This window comes from Podarcis muralis, chromosome 2, assembly GCF_964188315.1.
Source record: "Podarcis muralis chromosome 2, rPodMur119.hap1.1, whole genome shotgun sequence".
Lineage (NCBI taxonomy): Eukaryota > Metazoa > Chordata > Lepidosauria > Squamata > Lacertidae > Podarcis > Podarcis muralis.
In genome coordinates, this window is record NC_135656.1 from 77,514,898 (window position 1) to 77,531,275 (window position 16,378).

Sequence of the window (16,378 nt, forward strand, 5' to 3'; positions counted from 1 at the left end):
CCACCCCGAGAACGCACCCAGCCTTTGTCAACCTAGGGCCCCCTCCCAATATGTTTTGGGACACAACAGTAACAGAATAGCTGTGCTGATGGGAGCTGTAATCTGCAACATCTGGCGGGCACCAGGTTGGCAAAGGCTTTGCAACATCACTTTTGAATGCATACAGACTATTGTTTCTTCACCACCACACAGGTTTTGTTAAAATAATTAGATTGCAGAATTTCCAGGCTGGCTTTGTGCCTTACCATTCCATTTCTTTTTCTAAAGAATGAAATTACCGTTCCTTAGCAATGCCTCCTGGTTCAAGTCAGGGCTGGCATCAGAGGTGGGCACTATCAGCCAACTACAAAGGCCTCTTCAGGATCTCATTGGTGCCAGCCCCTGACTAGCTGCCACTGAAGAGCAGGTGATGTCACTGCCAGTGGAGCACACCCAGGGTCTTTTTGGCCTCCTCTGGGATGCGCTGCTGTTACCTACACAGCATCACCTTCTCTTCAAAAAAACCAGACAAGCAAGTGCCACTACAAAGTAGCTGCCCCCTCCACTCACTTGTCTGTCCTCCTCTTGTCTGGGCAGCAATAAGGCAGGGCCCAGCACTGCCACCCAGGCAGGGAGTGGGCAAGTGAGCAAATGTGGGCTCCTCTGTCATGCGAGTGAGCAACACTGGCAGGAACTCTGGGTGTTGCAGTGGAATGTTGGATCTGCTGGGTCCAGTCCCAATTGAAATGCCACTGGTGGGGAGTGGGGGGTGGACAAATAGCAAGACAGTGAGCAACCACAGCCATTCTTTCTGGTTTGGCGTGTCCAGTCCCAACTGTTGCACCATCCAGGGACAGGTAACACGGCTGTGCCTTCTTTTGTGCATGGGTGCTTCCATTTGGTTCAATTTCCGGCATTTCCAGGTGTGTCAGGGAGAAGTGCCTATCTGAAACCCTGGGGAGCTGCTGTCACTGCAGAGCTTCCTGCAAAAGACAAGCCAATGGACCTGCTCTTTGGCCCCCACTCACTGTCCCCCTAATTCTGGCCACAGCAGGTTGGGGAGCCCCCCCCCCACCTCGGACCCCTGGGCCTGATGAGCAGTAGTCACCATTCCTCTTGGTCCAGCAAGCAAGCGATGGTTCCCCTGCCCCTGGTGGAGAACTGAGCGAGTCAGGACAGAGGCGGGCAGATTAGGGATGGATGCAAAAAAGGCCCCGGTTCGATCTCCAGGTAGGGCTGGGAGAACCTTTCGCAGGAACCATTGCAGACCCGCTGCCAGCCAGTGCAGGTAGCACAGCGCCAGGTAGGCCAATGGCCTGACCATGCGGCAGCACCTCGGCCACGCGCATTATTCCCTTGGGCCACGCTGCGTCCACTCCTCTCGGGCTTGGCCACAGAAGAGCCATGGGACAGCCTCGACGGCCCCTCACTTCCCCCAGCCCCAGTCCATTTGCAGAGCAGATGCCCGCGCCACCTCGCCCCTCAGCGCCCTGCACGGCACGCGGCGCGCCAAACACGCGCGCGCGCCCTCTCTCCCACACAAGGGCCTCGCGTGGCCCCGTGGGCATTCCGCCCCCCGCGCCGCCTCCTCCGCCTCCTGGCCCGACAGGCGCAAACTGCCTCGCTCCGGCCAGCTCCACATGGGCGCCGCCGAGGGTGGGTGGGACGCGGGGCTGGCCGGCGGGCGGGGCAGCGGCGCCGTGAGCCCTGGGAGGCGGCGCCTGTCCCTAGACGGGCCGGGCGGGGGAGTTCATGCCACTAGACGGGAAGAGTTTCTCCTGCTGCCGAGTTGACAGCGCCAGGTCAGTGTGTGCGGCGGAGAGGCAGCCAGAGCCTCTGGCGGCGCGGCGGGAAGCGGGTGGATGGACGGGAGGGCGGCGTTGCCCGCCTGCCTGCCTGCCGAGGGGCTGCGTCTGGCGGCGGCGTGACGCTGCAGGGAATTCCCGCCCGATCCGTGGGGGCGCGTGCCTGGGGTCTGTAGAGGGACGGAGGGAGGCTGCGCGTCGGGAAGGGCTTGTGGGGCTGAGACGGGCACGAGGGGACAGCGGCATCCCTGTGGGGCTCCAGGACACTAGGCTTGTGGGATGCGAGAGCGGGGAATGGGAAGGCTGTCTATATACTGAATGGTCGTCTGGGAGAGCAGAACTCACTTGCTCTCAGAAAGTTTTGTAGGGAATGAGACAGAGACTGAGGTTTCCTAGGGGTGGGCTGGGGGGTTGAAAGGAGCAGGTATGGTTGGGGTCGGGGGCCACTAGGGCTTGGGGAATCGCTTACATGACGTCCAGAAGTAGACCCTGAACTCATTTAGTGTGAAGAAGTCTCAGTGTTTCCAGGCAGAGTGTTGAGTGTGTTTTTACCTGTGCCATGCGCACATCTACCACCCATGGGCATAGCCAAGGGGAGGTAGGGGGAAGCTACCCTCCAAATCAAGTAAATTAATAAAAATGCTTAACGAACTGAGGTTCTGCCACCCCCTAAGATGAAGCCTGCCCCCCAACATATCCTGGCTACGCCCATGCTACCACCTATTAAATAATTGTTAATTACAGGTTAAAGAAATCCAATGGGATAGAATCTAGATACAGATAAAAAAGGGAGAGGTGATGGCAAAAGATTTTCTGGCAAGTACTGCCTTCGGAAAATGGGGGGAATAAAATCTCCCAGACCTCTATTGGTGATGGGCACATGTGGCCTGCCTTTGCATCAGGTCTGAACCCTGTATCTTCCTCACGCTGTAATGGGAATGAGAACGCATTCTTGATAGGAATTCTGTCTGTGATCCTTATAGAACTCTGTGGTTTACGTTCATCATGTGGAAGAAAGGGCTATATATTTACATATAAGTGCTCTTTGGAGGTGATGAATTAAGTGGGCTTTCGTTTGTCTATGCCGCAGGTGGATATGCCCATAATGCAGGACAGTTTGTTTGCAGAAACCTGTCCACCGTTGCTACATCTGGGATGCTAAAAACTCAGAGGGCACCTCTTCTACCTGTGGTGCTAATGAATGTGTTTAGTCAAGATGATGAGAAAGGGAGAAAGTTTGTTTCCTCATTTAGCTGAAACTTCTGGTGGGTTGTTTTTTAAAAAAAAAAATCATAATTTTTCTCTTTGCCTTCCAAACCACAGCAAGGAGCATGAGCGAAGTTCCAAGTATAATCCTGCCACAACAGAGATTATACATTGTGAAATAGATGATGCCTTGGTGTCATATCCCAAATCTGCAGGCGTGTTTTGTAAGTTTCCCACTGTCATTTCTCCCTAGGGCAGTATACACTATAGACTGCAAGTTCCTGTTAGTGTTGTAACTTTGAGGCAATATGTGTGAGTTATGATCCACCGTGGTAACAAGGTCATGATTTAATACCGCTGTGGCAGAGGACCAGTGTCTTCTCCTTGCATTGTTGTGATATGGTGAGGAAACTGTTCTTTTCCTGGAGCCTGGAGCCCCTCATGTAAAAACTGTAATTGCTCTTGATGGCAGCTTCTGAAAAATCAGATAGCTTCACATATAGGGTTGTTAATGAAAAATTATACTCTTGAAATTTCCTGTCCTTATCCCTACAAGAGTTATGACAATGGATGACATAACAACTGCTGTTCAGAAACATATGGCTTGCAACTGGTGTTAGAGAAGACCTACTTAAATTAACAAACATGACAAAGATGGGTCTATTCATTTCTGTTGGTAACTTCTACTCTGAAATTTCCTAGGTTGGATACCATCTGAACACCTTTTCCAACAATAAATTTGGAATTTTACAAAGTCTTTTTAAAAAAAGAAGATACGTGCAACGCAGCATTCTGGGGGAGAAGGTTTAGGGTGCAGTGATATCAACAGAGCTATGCTCACGTTGATTTGTGAATCACCTATTTAATGTGAGCTGTCAAAGTGATCATTACACCAGAGACTGGCTGTCTTGGGCTGAGACTGTTTCCCTTTGTGAAGCTAAAAAGGCACAGTTGAAAAACTCTCCCACCAGTTGTGCCATGTGTGAAAGTTCTTAATGTGAGCGAGAGCATGAAAAGGAAATTGAACATAAAATTGCAGCCAATGTTATCGCCATGTTATTGACAAGTGAGTGAAAATGGGTTTATTGTTGATAGCCAGCATATCCTACTGTTTGTTCCCACGCTGGAGCATTATTCTTAAGGTATGTCTCATGTTGGCTTTTCAAGACTTTTCAAAAAGTTCCATAGCAGCTCTGATGCATAGTTAGGGTATAGATACTCTACACAAATGTATGTTCCATTATATCCACAAAGTTGTTTGTGAAAATGGGAACACGTGTCCACACTGAAATCAATTTAATTACAAAGTTAAGGCAATCACTTGGTTCCTATGTAAGCTGTGGCATAATAAACATTTGTACCCTTTTTTATACATGAAAGCAGAGGGGTGGGGTTTTTTTTTGCATTTTTTCTATACTTAGGCTGCAATCCTATACTTACATGGAAGCAAGTCCCATCTCACTTAATGCGACTTATTTCTGAGTAGACATGTATAAGATTATCTGTGCACATGAAAAATGCTGTGTGCAAACTGAGCCACAGAAATACATATTTTGCAGTAAATTTGATTCAAACACTTTAATCCAAAATCCACTTATAGCTCAGTTTGGTTCATGTTTAGTCAGAAGTACCCTGAGCTAAGTGTGCATAGGATGGCAGTTCTGGGATAAGTATATTGACTTTCAAATTGAATTTCTCAGTAAGTTTGCTGAAGATCACCATTCTAGATAACTAACTCAGAATTATCCGATCTTTTTACCTACAACAGTTAAGCTTAGCTGCAGAGGGCTAAGTCATGGTTTGGCTTGGCATTACACTGGAGCCCAGGCTTACAGTTTGTTTCCTCCAAACAAACCATAAGCAGTAAGCAAAGAACAAAGTTTAGCAGCCTGTTTAGTTTGGAAAGAAACAAACTGTACACACATAGAACTAAATCAAACCATGGCTTTAACTCTCAGCAGTGTGGCAGCAGGAGTAGGAGAGGAGTGAAGCACTCACAATATTTTGCTCCATGTACCAGTACATTGTACATTCACCGTTAAACCATAATTTAACTGTGGTTTAAAGTGACCTGTGGACCAGCATTCATTCCGTTGATTTCAGAGGCTCAATCTGTGAGACTCTACACTTTCTGACTTGCAAAAATTGATCAATCCCATTGACTGATATGTGGGTGTGCCCTGGCCAAATGATAACATTTGCTTCTCTGCTGATGCATGCCTGCTTTCTTTCCAGTTCTATGATTCTATGATTTGACAAGCTCACTCCTGCAAGCATCTACACCTTTTGCACTAATTCAGCAAAGTACACACGACTGGTTCACACATACACTCTGAAAGTACAATAATTGGTTTTGCTGTTGTTTCAATAGCAGTTTTCATTGTACAAACTGTTTTAAGATGGTAACTGAAGTGGTTTATCAGAATGAACTGAGTGGACCCATTACCTAAGCTACTCGTGTCAAGGGCTAGTATTGCTTCCTTGAAACTTCTTTGCACTTTCTCAAGTCACAAAGTTTCCATCACAGATTGAGTTAAAGAGATGTTACTGCAACTTTTACTTCTGCACCTTGAGATATGTAGACAAGGTTTCAAAAATGAATTACCATTGGAATTAATTCCTACTGCAGGAATTAGGAAGTAATCAGCTAATATAGTCTCACAAAGTACCCCAATTATTATTATTATTATTATTATTATTATTATTATTATTATTATTATTAAAAAGTGGCCACAGCCCAGAAATGCACAGGGGAAGATATATGTTTTGTGTTGAAACAGAGACTTCCATCCCACCACCATCATCAAAACCTTATTTTGTTTCTTTCTTTTTTTCTGTGTAGCATTAAAAAGCAGCTTCTGGTGTGATCTTGAAGGCTTTCTCTTAGGAGAAAGGAAATAAAATCTGCAGCGCATGCTTGTAATCCTTTGGACACATGCAAAGGGACTGACAGGAGTGAAGTATTTATCTCCTCCACATACATTAAAAAAAACCTTTGGAATAGAAGATAATAGTTTCACAACAATCAGAAATCTAGGGGAGATTTGCACAGTCATTTAATATGCCAAAGTCAATGTTATTAGGGGCTTTCCCTCAACAGACATATGGGTCAGTGGCCACAAACATTTATTTCTTATAATATACATAGAAATCATCTGCTGCAAAAAAAGGCTGATATTTGTAAATGACAATTGTGCCTGTATGCACGCCGAGTAGTAAGGGCAAATAGCAAATTTGGTATGGGCAATTTCACATTGATGCAAAGGAATAATGGCTTCCAATATTCTGAACCTATGTTCCCTAAGGTTAGAATACTATGCTTATCTACTGCCCCACACATACTTGAACCCTTTGCAGTACCATGAAGACACAGGAAATAGGAAATAGTAGTAGTTGTTGTTATTATTATTATTATTAATGAAGATGTCTGTGACTGAACAATTTTATAGCCTTACAGGAACTGCTATGTGTAGATGCTATTAGAGAATGTACAGTGTGAAGCTGCACCGCAGCATACAGCTTTGCCAGCAAGCCTGCACTGCTTTGTGAGAAGCAATAGTGTGTGGCAGTGTGTAAGAGCCTTTTGAAGGGTTAACACCCCATCAGTCTTTTTCAGCTAGAAAAAACATCTGGCTCATAGAATCACAGAATTGGAAAGGACCCCGAGATTTCATTCTAGTCCAATGCAGGAATCTTTTTCCCAGCGTGGGGGCTTGAACTCACAACCCAGTGATTAAGAGTCTAAGGCTCTACCAGCTGAGCTACCTGACTCATTCGACTCATGAACTCCTAAAATCAATCGATGGACTGGTGATGGTCCACAGACATGCCGAAGCCACCTCTTTTCCTCATGACTAAGCATATCATCTGCATACCAGGCAGTCTTTACAGAGCCAGGACAAAGTCTATGAATCCAATACTACGAATCCCAAAGTCCCATCTTACTGAACAACAAGTCATTTACTTGCTACATTGCTGGTTGATAATTAGCAATGTGTTTTTTTTATAAAACAAAAAGGAGAAGAAAGCTTTGGTCCATCTATTCATTATTGTAACAGTATTGGGGTTTGGTTTTTTTAGCATAGCAAAACTACCACAGATAGAAAGATAAATCTGAGTCGAAACTAAGGAATGATTCACACTGGTGTGCCTATCACACAAACACACACTGCTGCAGGCCAGCATATGAGCAGTTTCCATTGAAAGGACTTGTGTCTGAGGTGATGTGAATATTCTGACTGTGGTTTTTAAATCTGCAATAAGCTGTCTCGCACCAGGTTTTGTTTTTCTGCCGAAATAAATATATTTTGAATAAATACATTTGTACTCTACTTTGGCATCCATGGTGACAGTGGTATGTGAGTTATGTTAATTTCAGGGGGGAAAGAAATTCAGATTAGCCATGGCCTGCGGCTTATTGTATCTTCTGATCTAGCCCTCAGAGATGAACTCGGTTGTCCATTGCTGTAATAGGGGTTTCAAGAATAGGATTGGATGCAGGCTCCCCCCCCCCCCCCCGTGCCACACCTCACAGCACACGCACGTCCCTGATGTGGCGTGTCCGAATTTCATAGGGCCGCTGATATGACCAGCCCTGAGATTCTTCCTCCAGACCAAATGCAGTTTTCTAGCCACAGAGCAACTGCTGGAAGCTGCACTGAGGAACAAATGAGGTGGGGAGGGGTGGCTTAACCCTTTCACTCTCTGCAGTTTGACCGCTTCATATGCCCCTTCAACCACTTTTCCACTCATGGGGAAAAGGTTTCTGAGGACCCCTCCTTCCAGGTGGTAACAAAGCAGCTTGTGGGTAGGGGTTGTAGAATTTGGAGAAGTGAAGAAGTGAAGGGTCCCCCGTCCCCCCGTTCCAACCTCCTATGACTGTGTTTTGTTTTGTTGTTGTTTTTTAATTTGTATTTATTTGTTTTTAAATGGGGATATCATATAAGTTGCTGTCTTATGTAGTTTGATGCATAGTTGGAGACAGAAGTCTGTGTGCATTCTGGTTCTGGGAAAGTTCAAAAATCACAGGAAAGTAATGCTTTTTAATGTGCATCCATCAAAGGTGCCAGTCTCTTATCATGGCCCCGTCCTGCTGCTTTATACAGTGGTACCTCGGGTTAAGTACTTAATTCGTTCTGGAGGTCCGTTCTTAACCTGAAACAGTTCTCAACCTGAAGCACCACTTTAGCTAATGGGGCCTCCTGCTGCTGCTGGAGCATGATTTCTGTTCTCATCCTGAAGCAAAGTTCTTAACCCAAGGTACTATTTCTGGGTTAGCGGAGTCTGTAACCTGAAGCGTATATAACCTGAAGCGTATATAACCTGAAGCGTATGTAACCTGAAGCTTATGCAACCTGAAGCATATGTAAACTAAGGTACCACTGTATATCTGTTGCTGTTCCCGAGTATTCTATGCACCCCTTCTGTCCTTCCTTCCTTACTATGACCCAAACCAAAAGTTGTTTTTCTTTTCTTTTGTTTTGTTTTAAATCCCTCCAGAGTATCTATTTAAATTATTCTGATTGAATTAAGCAATATTCTTAATATTTAGATTCTCTGAAATATTTTCAGTGAGGAATCTATGTTTTCATGTTGTATTATTTGGCGTTTGGCGGGGGTGGCGGCGATTCTAGACAGGAATACAGCTTTGGAGAGTGAGTAATATTTAGATTAATGTATGTAACATGTTTGCAGGTTAGAATAGTTTCTGCTGTCTGTTGGTCATCAAACCACTGTCTTTTTGTAGCAGAGTGGTCAAATATATTCATAGGTGTGGAGGATTGTAAAATAAGTTTTCTCATGCTGTTTTACAGCTCAGCAGTGATGATAACAAATTGCCTGAGGATCTGGGATTCCTTTATTCTTTCTCATGTCTGAGTGGGATAACTGTAGGTTTCTCTTGATCTTCATTCCTGTTGAACAGGAAAATATTCAGCCATGGTTCTTCCAGCTATATTTCTCTGAATGCATCTTTTAAAACCCATTAGAAACTTTTGAGAATAAAAACCTGTTCCTAAATAACTGGAGAATCAAGTAATGAAGCTTTTCCTAAACTATGTCACTTCAGGTCAGTTCACATACAAGTTGAATGCTACTGTGTTTGTTTGTTTGTTTGTTTTAAACCTCACTGCACATACAAAAGGAACCTCTCGGGGCTTCACCCAGATACAGCATTTTTTTTATATGCAGGGAGGTGGGGTGATTTTAAAAATAATAATAGATGGTCCAGTGAGAGCTGGACCATAAAGAAGGCTGATCGCCAAAGAATTGATGCTTTTGATTGATTGATTGGTGCTGGAGGAGACTCTTGAGAGTCCCATGGACTGCAAGAAGATCAAACCTATCCATTCTGAAGGAAATCAGCCCTGAGTGCTCACAGGAGGCCACATCATGAGAAGAGAAGACTCCCTGGAAAAGACCCTGATGCTGGGAAAGATTGAGGGCACTGAGAGTCAGTGTGGTGTAGTGGTTAAGAGTGGTGGACTCGTAATCTGGTGAACTGGGTTTGATTCCCTGCTCTTCCACATGCAGCTGCTGGGTGACCTTGGGCTAGTCACACTTCTCTGAAGTCTCTCAGCCCCACTCATCTCACAGAGTGTTTGTTGTGGGGGAGGAAGGGAAAGGAGAATGTTAGCCGCTTTGAGACTCCTTAGGTAGTGATAAAGCGGGATATCAAATCCAAACTCTTCTTCTTCCAAAGTGGTAACACTTCTCTTCTAGCTACTGTATCTAGAAAGCAGATACAGTAGAGACATACTGAACTACTGAACAAAATTGTAGGATTTTGGAGTGAATGCACTTCCTGCTTGGCTTTGAAGTGAGCACCACACCAATGCTATCAGGAGCTGACTTGCATACTGAATCAGAGTATTTATTAGTTGACCTCAGTATTCTGACAGGTGCTCTTCAGGGACTCAGGCAGAGATCATTCCCAGCTCTGGTCCTTGAAATACATGCTTTGGAGCCTTATGCAAAATATGTCCTTTTGTCAATGCACTGCACTTCATTTTTTCCCCAGGGAAAGGCTTTCTTATGTCACAATGCTGCATACTCTCCCAAAATGTAGATTACCCCTGCTATAGGGTATATAAATGTTGGGAAGGGTAGGACTTCTTTAAGCACCTTGGCAGTGAGATGTGGGGTTTGTTTTTTTTTAACATATGATATTCTGTAGCTTCTTGAATATTCCATATATATGCTAAATTATCATTTCAAATAATGCTTTTTGGGTCAAAATTTTTGAATCAAAATTGTGAAAGAGATTCGGATCTTAATAACACAAGGCTGTTTGTGACTTCAAGCCAGGTGATATGAAAAGAAAAATGTTAATTACAGGCTTTTGTAACTGGCTGATAATTGAAGCAGTGATGGTCAGAAGAACAGGTTTTACAGCACAAGCAGTTTGATTATCTCTATTAGGAGCTTAAGGAAAAGGTGACACACATTTTCTAATATTTATTTGCACAAGACCCTCCCTCCCCGTGGCAGTTATTTCTTTTTGGAAGTCTACAGTGAGAGGGAGCTAGCTAAGCTCAAACCTTATTGAAATGACCCCCAGGGTCCCTTCCAACTTTATATACTATGATTCTATGAACAGAACTTAAGTTTTTGATTGATTGCCGGGCTTGCTACTCCAGCAAAATAAGGACTTAGTACTTAACTGCTACAGTTATTGGATGACACAAACCTGCATATTACACCAGCAGTGCGGCCAGATACTGTGGACCATATTTGTAGGACTAAAAGGTAACACGGGTCACTCTACCAACTATGAGGTCCTGGGTTCCGTGTTTGATTGTTAGTTTCTCTTAGTGTGGGTACAACCAGTGAAGGGTTTCTAAGGCTGTATCTTATGAAACATCAAACACATGCATGTAGATTCTGAACCCATCAACAGTAAAAGTTGATATCCTTTTTCCAATAACAACCAGTGAGTCCCAGAACAATTAGTGAGCCTTACTCATGAGTAAAATAAGCATAAGACCAGAAGTTCATACTGTGTTTTTAAAAGCAGAGTTCCGTCCTTCCAAGAATCTCTTAAGATAAAACTTTATTATTCATTCTTCAGTATGATCCTGCTGTTCCTGTATGGATTGAGGATGAAAACTGAGACAAGACCTGACATATTTTGAAATAATTATTCTGGCCAGAACACCGGTCTTTCATAACTCAGAAATCCACACAGATAACAAAATTTATTTATTTATTTATTGTTATGAATCGCCTTCCGCATTTTAAAGTACATGAGAAAATATGCAGTAAAAACACCAAGAACAAAAAACACTTAAGTTCCAAAATATAGTAACAGCTGCCTTCCATGCTGGCCATGGGCTAATTATTATCTATCAGTCTTGAGTGAGCCCAGAGATTTCAGCTGCTGATGGCTATATGATGCTGAGTGGGTTGTGTACTACGTAATGCGATAACTGACTGCTTGATAGTGCTGGTAGTCAATATATCAACCACATATTTCATGAAATTACCTCTGGTTGCTAATCTTTCTCCCCACCTTAACCTTTTGTGAGGCATCTGGGAAAACCTGAGTACATTCAAACCTTTATAACTAAAATGAATACACCTTCATCACTTTGATTTGCTGTGCAATACTATGCATGTCTTCTTGGATATCAATCTCACTGAGTTCAGTGGGGTTTACTTCCAAGTAAGTGTATTAGAGCTGGGCTATCTTCCATTATCCTTTACTTTTTTTGGGTTAGGTTAGGCACCATGTTCCTCTACTATTTTATATCACCAGCTTGGAAAGAAAGAAAGCTAGCGATCCTCACAATGAATTTAAAATATTCTCCCAATATTCAGTTCTTTCTGTTAGTTCAGTCCAACCTGGTTGTTGAATTCCTGTCTGGCAGTAACTCTTTTTGTTGGTGATGATGTTCTAGCTTAATATAATCATAACTACTTTGAAATATTGCTTACACCTGAAAAACAGTATATAAGTGAAATAAAACGCATGGAAGATATACTCATAAATGTATAATGATCTATGTATTTGTGTTCTATAATTCACATCCATTTTATTATGCTGTGCTGCCAATACTTTCTCTTTGAAACCCATCATCCTGATCTTTTTTAAATCTCTTTTTGATCACTATTATTATTATTATTAATTTCATTTCTATACCACTTTATATTTTAAAGAAAAAATCTTAAAGTGGTTTACAACACATGAAAACATCAAATAAAACTATCCAGAATAATGGATTTTTAATGTATGATATATTAGTGTATTTTTGGTCTTTGTGGAAGCAGATGGGCGGGGTACAAATAAAATAATAATAATAATAATAATAATAATAATAATAATAATAATAATAATAATATCTTCAAGGAAAATATTTCAGATCCTTCTCCAAGTAACATTTTGCTTTCCCCATATTTATTTACCTACTTAATTTAGCTCATAGCATAACAAAAATAATCTAGGAAGCCAATGTGGTGCATAGCCATCAACGTTTCCCTTTTTAAAAGGGAAATTCCCTTATTCCGAATGGGATTCCTCGCAAGAAAAGGGAAAAGTTGACAGCTAAGATGTGGTGTAGTGGTTAGAGTGTCAGACTGGGACCTGGAAGATCAGGGTTCAAATCCCCGCTCAAGTCAGGAAGCTCAGTGGGTGACCTTGGACCAGCCACAGCCTCTTATCGTACCTCAATGGGTTGTTGTATGGATTAACTGAGAAGGGGAGTGAAACATGGACAAAAAAAGTGGGACATGAATGCAATAAAGTGAGACATAAATGCAATAAGCACTATGTTCAGTGTTCTGTGTGTCATCACTTTAAAAGTGCTAATTCCTGAATTAGCTTCTGCAGAAGCATTGTTCCTACATTTATTTCTGTCTCATTTTATTCACGAATACAGTTTTTCTATAGCGGCAGAGAGTTGCAGACGCCGCATTAAACAGCTGATCCCGTGCATCATTCACTGTTGCACCCACCGTATAATGTGATGTAATGTTGTGGTTGTGAAAGTCATGTGCACATCTTTCCATTCATTCTGACTGACAGGATGCTGGTTCTATGTAGGCGAAAGTTCAAGTGATGATTTAGAAAGTCTTTCCAAGTGCCTTATCTTTGTTTAACGTTTTTTTAAAAAACGTTGTTTTCCAAACAAGAAGCGCTTCTCCATGCAGAAAAATGCATGGGATGGCTGGCAGGAATTTGCAAAGCCTATAATATGTTCTGTGTTCGCAGTATTTTGGAATATTTGCGTTATCTTTGCTCTGAGACATAGGAGGCATATTGTTTTCGGCATATTTTGTATACATTATTTTTCAGAAAGCAAAATAAGATGGGATTAACTGTGTTAAGACAGGAGTTCTGGGATGCTGGCCGAATTTTCTGGAAGAAGCAGAAACTGAAAGTGTTTCTAGATGGCTATAGGGAGAAGGGTTCGCACAGGAGCTGAGGGGAAGAATTTGGAAGTGTGTGGTGGTGAGGTTTTAAAAGTTAATTGTGTTAGTATTTTTAGAGCATATATTAATATGAAAGAGGGGGGAAATCTCAGAGGTTGCCTTGGAACCATTCCCCCCAAAACCAGTCTGCTCTTGAAATATGCCCACATCTGGCAATGTCTGGAATTTTTAGTACATGTTGTGAAAGCAACAGAATATTAGTCTTTGGGAAGGCTGTTGCTCTTCCTGCAATATGTATAACTTCCATTATTTTCCAGTGGTACTGGGCAGAAGATAATATAACAGGGGTCAAGATGAGATGCGGAGTAATAGATTACATGCTCCATCCCTGCTATCAGCTGGATATTATAGCTCATTTATCAGTGAGGGGTGTGTGTGTGTGTGTGTGTGTGTGTGTGTGTCTGTTTCATGTGCACCAGTTTGCTCAGTGGCATCCCAGGGTGCCAAATCAGCTACATAATTTTATACCATTTTGCTAGTCTTATAGCAGCTGAAGGTGAAGACTTGCAGAGAGACGGAGGCTGTGTTTGGATGGTCATATCATGACTTAATAAACTGAGGTGTTAGGAAGCTTTGTGCTCATGTCTGCAGCTTCTTTCCTTCTCCCTTCCTGAGGGTTTGAAGTTGGTTGAAAATGCTGGTTTGTTCCAAAGCTCGTGTCTGTTGCTTCCCAGTTTTCACACAACCACATGATTGTTTTTTTAATAAAGATTTCCTGGTTTAATTTTGGCAAGCTGGGAAGTGAGGAGGAAAGGGATTGCATGCAAAGGCAATGGGTTTGTGCAGACATAATGCCTAGCTGTGATTTATTTCATTTAACCATGGCCTTAATGTAAAAATGTATTTCAGGGCTGCTTTGTGCATGATATTGGACTTTTTTTAAAAAAAGTAAAACACAAGGTCCTGAGTATAATGCGATTTGGAGAGTGGGGAAGGGAAAATGTGTCTCTTGTGCTTTCCTCCCAGCTTAAACATCCTCATATTATTAGGCCAATGATAGTTCAGTTATTAGAGCATGAGACTCTTAATCTCAGGGTTGTGAGTTTGAGCTCCTGCATTTCAGGGAGTTGGACTAGATGGTCCTCATAGTTCCTTCCAACTCTATGATTCTTCCGTATTTTTCGTCCCATAGGATGCTCCGTCCCATAGGACGCACCTAGTTTTTTGGGGGAGAAATAAAGGAATTTTTTTTTTCCTTTATTCCCCCCCCAAAACCAGGTCGGGGAAACCAAACCAGGTCGAGGAACAACGGGATGGCGGCGCTGCGCCTCCTTGCTGTCCCCCGAGCTTGTGGGGCTGGCCGATGTCTGTCCGGCAGGTGGGGCGCTCTGCTTCAGGGCGCCCCTCGTGCTGGGCGGCAGGCTGCTATCCGCAGTGTGGGGAGCCCTGCGGGGAACTCCCCAGGGCTCCAGCATGCTGCGGATGTGTTCCTGAAGCTTGGAGAGCGAGAGGGGTTGGTGCGCACCGACCCCTCTCGCTCTCCAAGCTTCAGCGAAAGCCTGCATTCGCCCCATAGGACGCACTCAGATTTCCCCTTCATTTTTGGAGGGGGAAAAGTGCGTCCTATAGGGCGAAAAATGCGGTATATAGTATAGGGATAGTAACTCCCTCCCCCAACCTAGCTGACTCTATGAATGATTTGTGGCCCAACAGTTCTATTTTCTGGATTCTTAAAGAAAATGTACAATAGGTATTTGCATTCTGAGCGAGCCTCTCTGTGTATTTAGAAATCTGCACCTTATATTTATACCTTATCCTGTAGTAGTTCCGAACTGGTAAGAGACAGGATCAGCAAAGTTTGGCATTAAAGGCAATAAGAATTCAAGATGACAAACTAATAACTTAAATTTAAAATCTTAGGCATGTTGCTAATGTAAGTAATATGTTGCTTTAGTGACGAAATCCTGCAGCTTCTGCTCGTGTTCATAATGATGGCTTGCTTTGACGGCTGAAGCCTCTTTCCCTTTGCTTATCCTGCTAAAATACCATTATTTTGCAAAGACAAAACAAAGAAGGCTGGGTGGCCTCATATAGAAGATAATAGTGCAGATAGAAACAACAAGCTACTTATCAAGTATAAAATTCTCCAAAAACTGTAAGAGCAGATTGATAAACCAGTAGCACAATGTCAAACAATAAGCAGCTTGAGTTGGGAGCTATAAATTAGGGTGAGGGAACAAAGCTGGGTTTTGCAAACGGTTGGGGAAAGAGCAGAGAGAGGAAGACTGAGAGATGTCATGGCACATACTGAGCAAAGTAATAGTTTTCAATAAGATTGATATAGTTTGGATATATTTCTGCATCGTTACCTTGGGAGAAAATGTATTTGAACAGTGTTCAGATATCTTGGGTCCAAACTATTTGTTGTGTGTGGGGTCTTGACGCTTCGCTGTTGTTGCAAAAAGTAAGGCTGAATGAGACCTGGCTGCAACCCAGAGCTGTTTTTAGTTGCGGAGTAGAACATGTGTAGGCTTAGAATTTTAACCCCACAAATATCGTATACGATTAATAGCAGCTTTTAGAAGAGGGGACCGTCAGCATAAGGGTTGCAGCAGTGTGTTGGTGGTCGGGAAGTTCCCCAAATGCAGTGACCTCACCTTTAGTTTGGCCCTAATGTCCAGCAAATCAAAGTCTGCTTTGGACTGATATACTGTGTAAGGCAAGAAGCTTAAAAGGAAAAGTTTAGAAAAGGAACAAATCCCCACCCCCAAAGTAAAATACAAAATATAACAATATAGCAAAGAGAGAGGTCATAAGCATATTGTACAGCTTTAATATTTGTCAAATTTCTTGCTTATCTGAAAATCAATACAATTTTTTAAAAATAAAATTAGAGAAAGTGCCTCTGATTTTGTATACCTGTGCATCTCATGAAACTTTCTCATACACAGAAGCATTAGGACCCAGCTGTCAATTGGGCTTTGGCTTTACTTGGGCAGATGTGTACCTGCACTGTGCAA

General features: G+C 42.9%; 1 protein-coding gene across 3 annotated transcripts in view; it reads left to right on the forward strand.

Annotated features, from left to right (window-relative positions):
• Positions 1-1,654: 1,654 nt before the first annotated feature.
• The window catches only part of PPARG (peroxisome proliferator activated receptor gamma), a 61,888-nt gene continuing 47,164 nt past the window's right edge, over positions 1,655-16,378 (forward strand). Inside the window, exons 1-2 of one of the 3 annotated variants that reach the window (XM_028718911.2) lie at positions 1,790-1,952; positions 3,108-3,214. The gene's annotated coding sequence lies outside the window, so the exon portion shown is untranslated. The other 2 variants (XM_028718910.2, XM_028718912.2) reach the window with 2 other exon arrangements.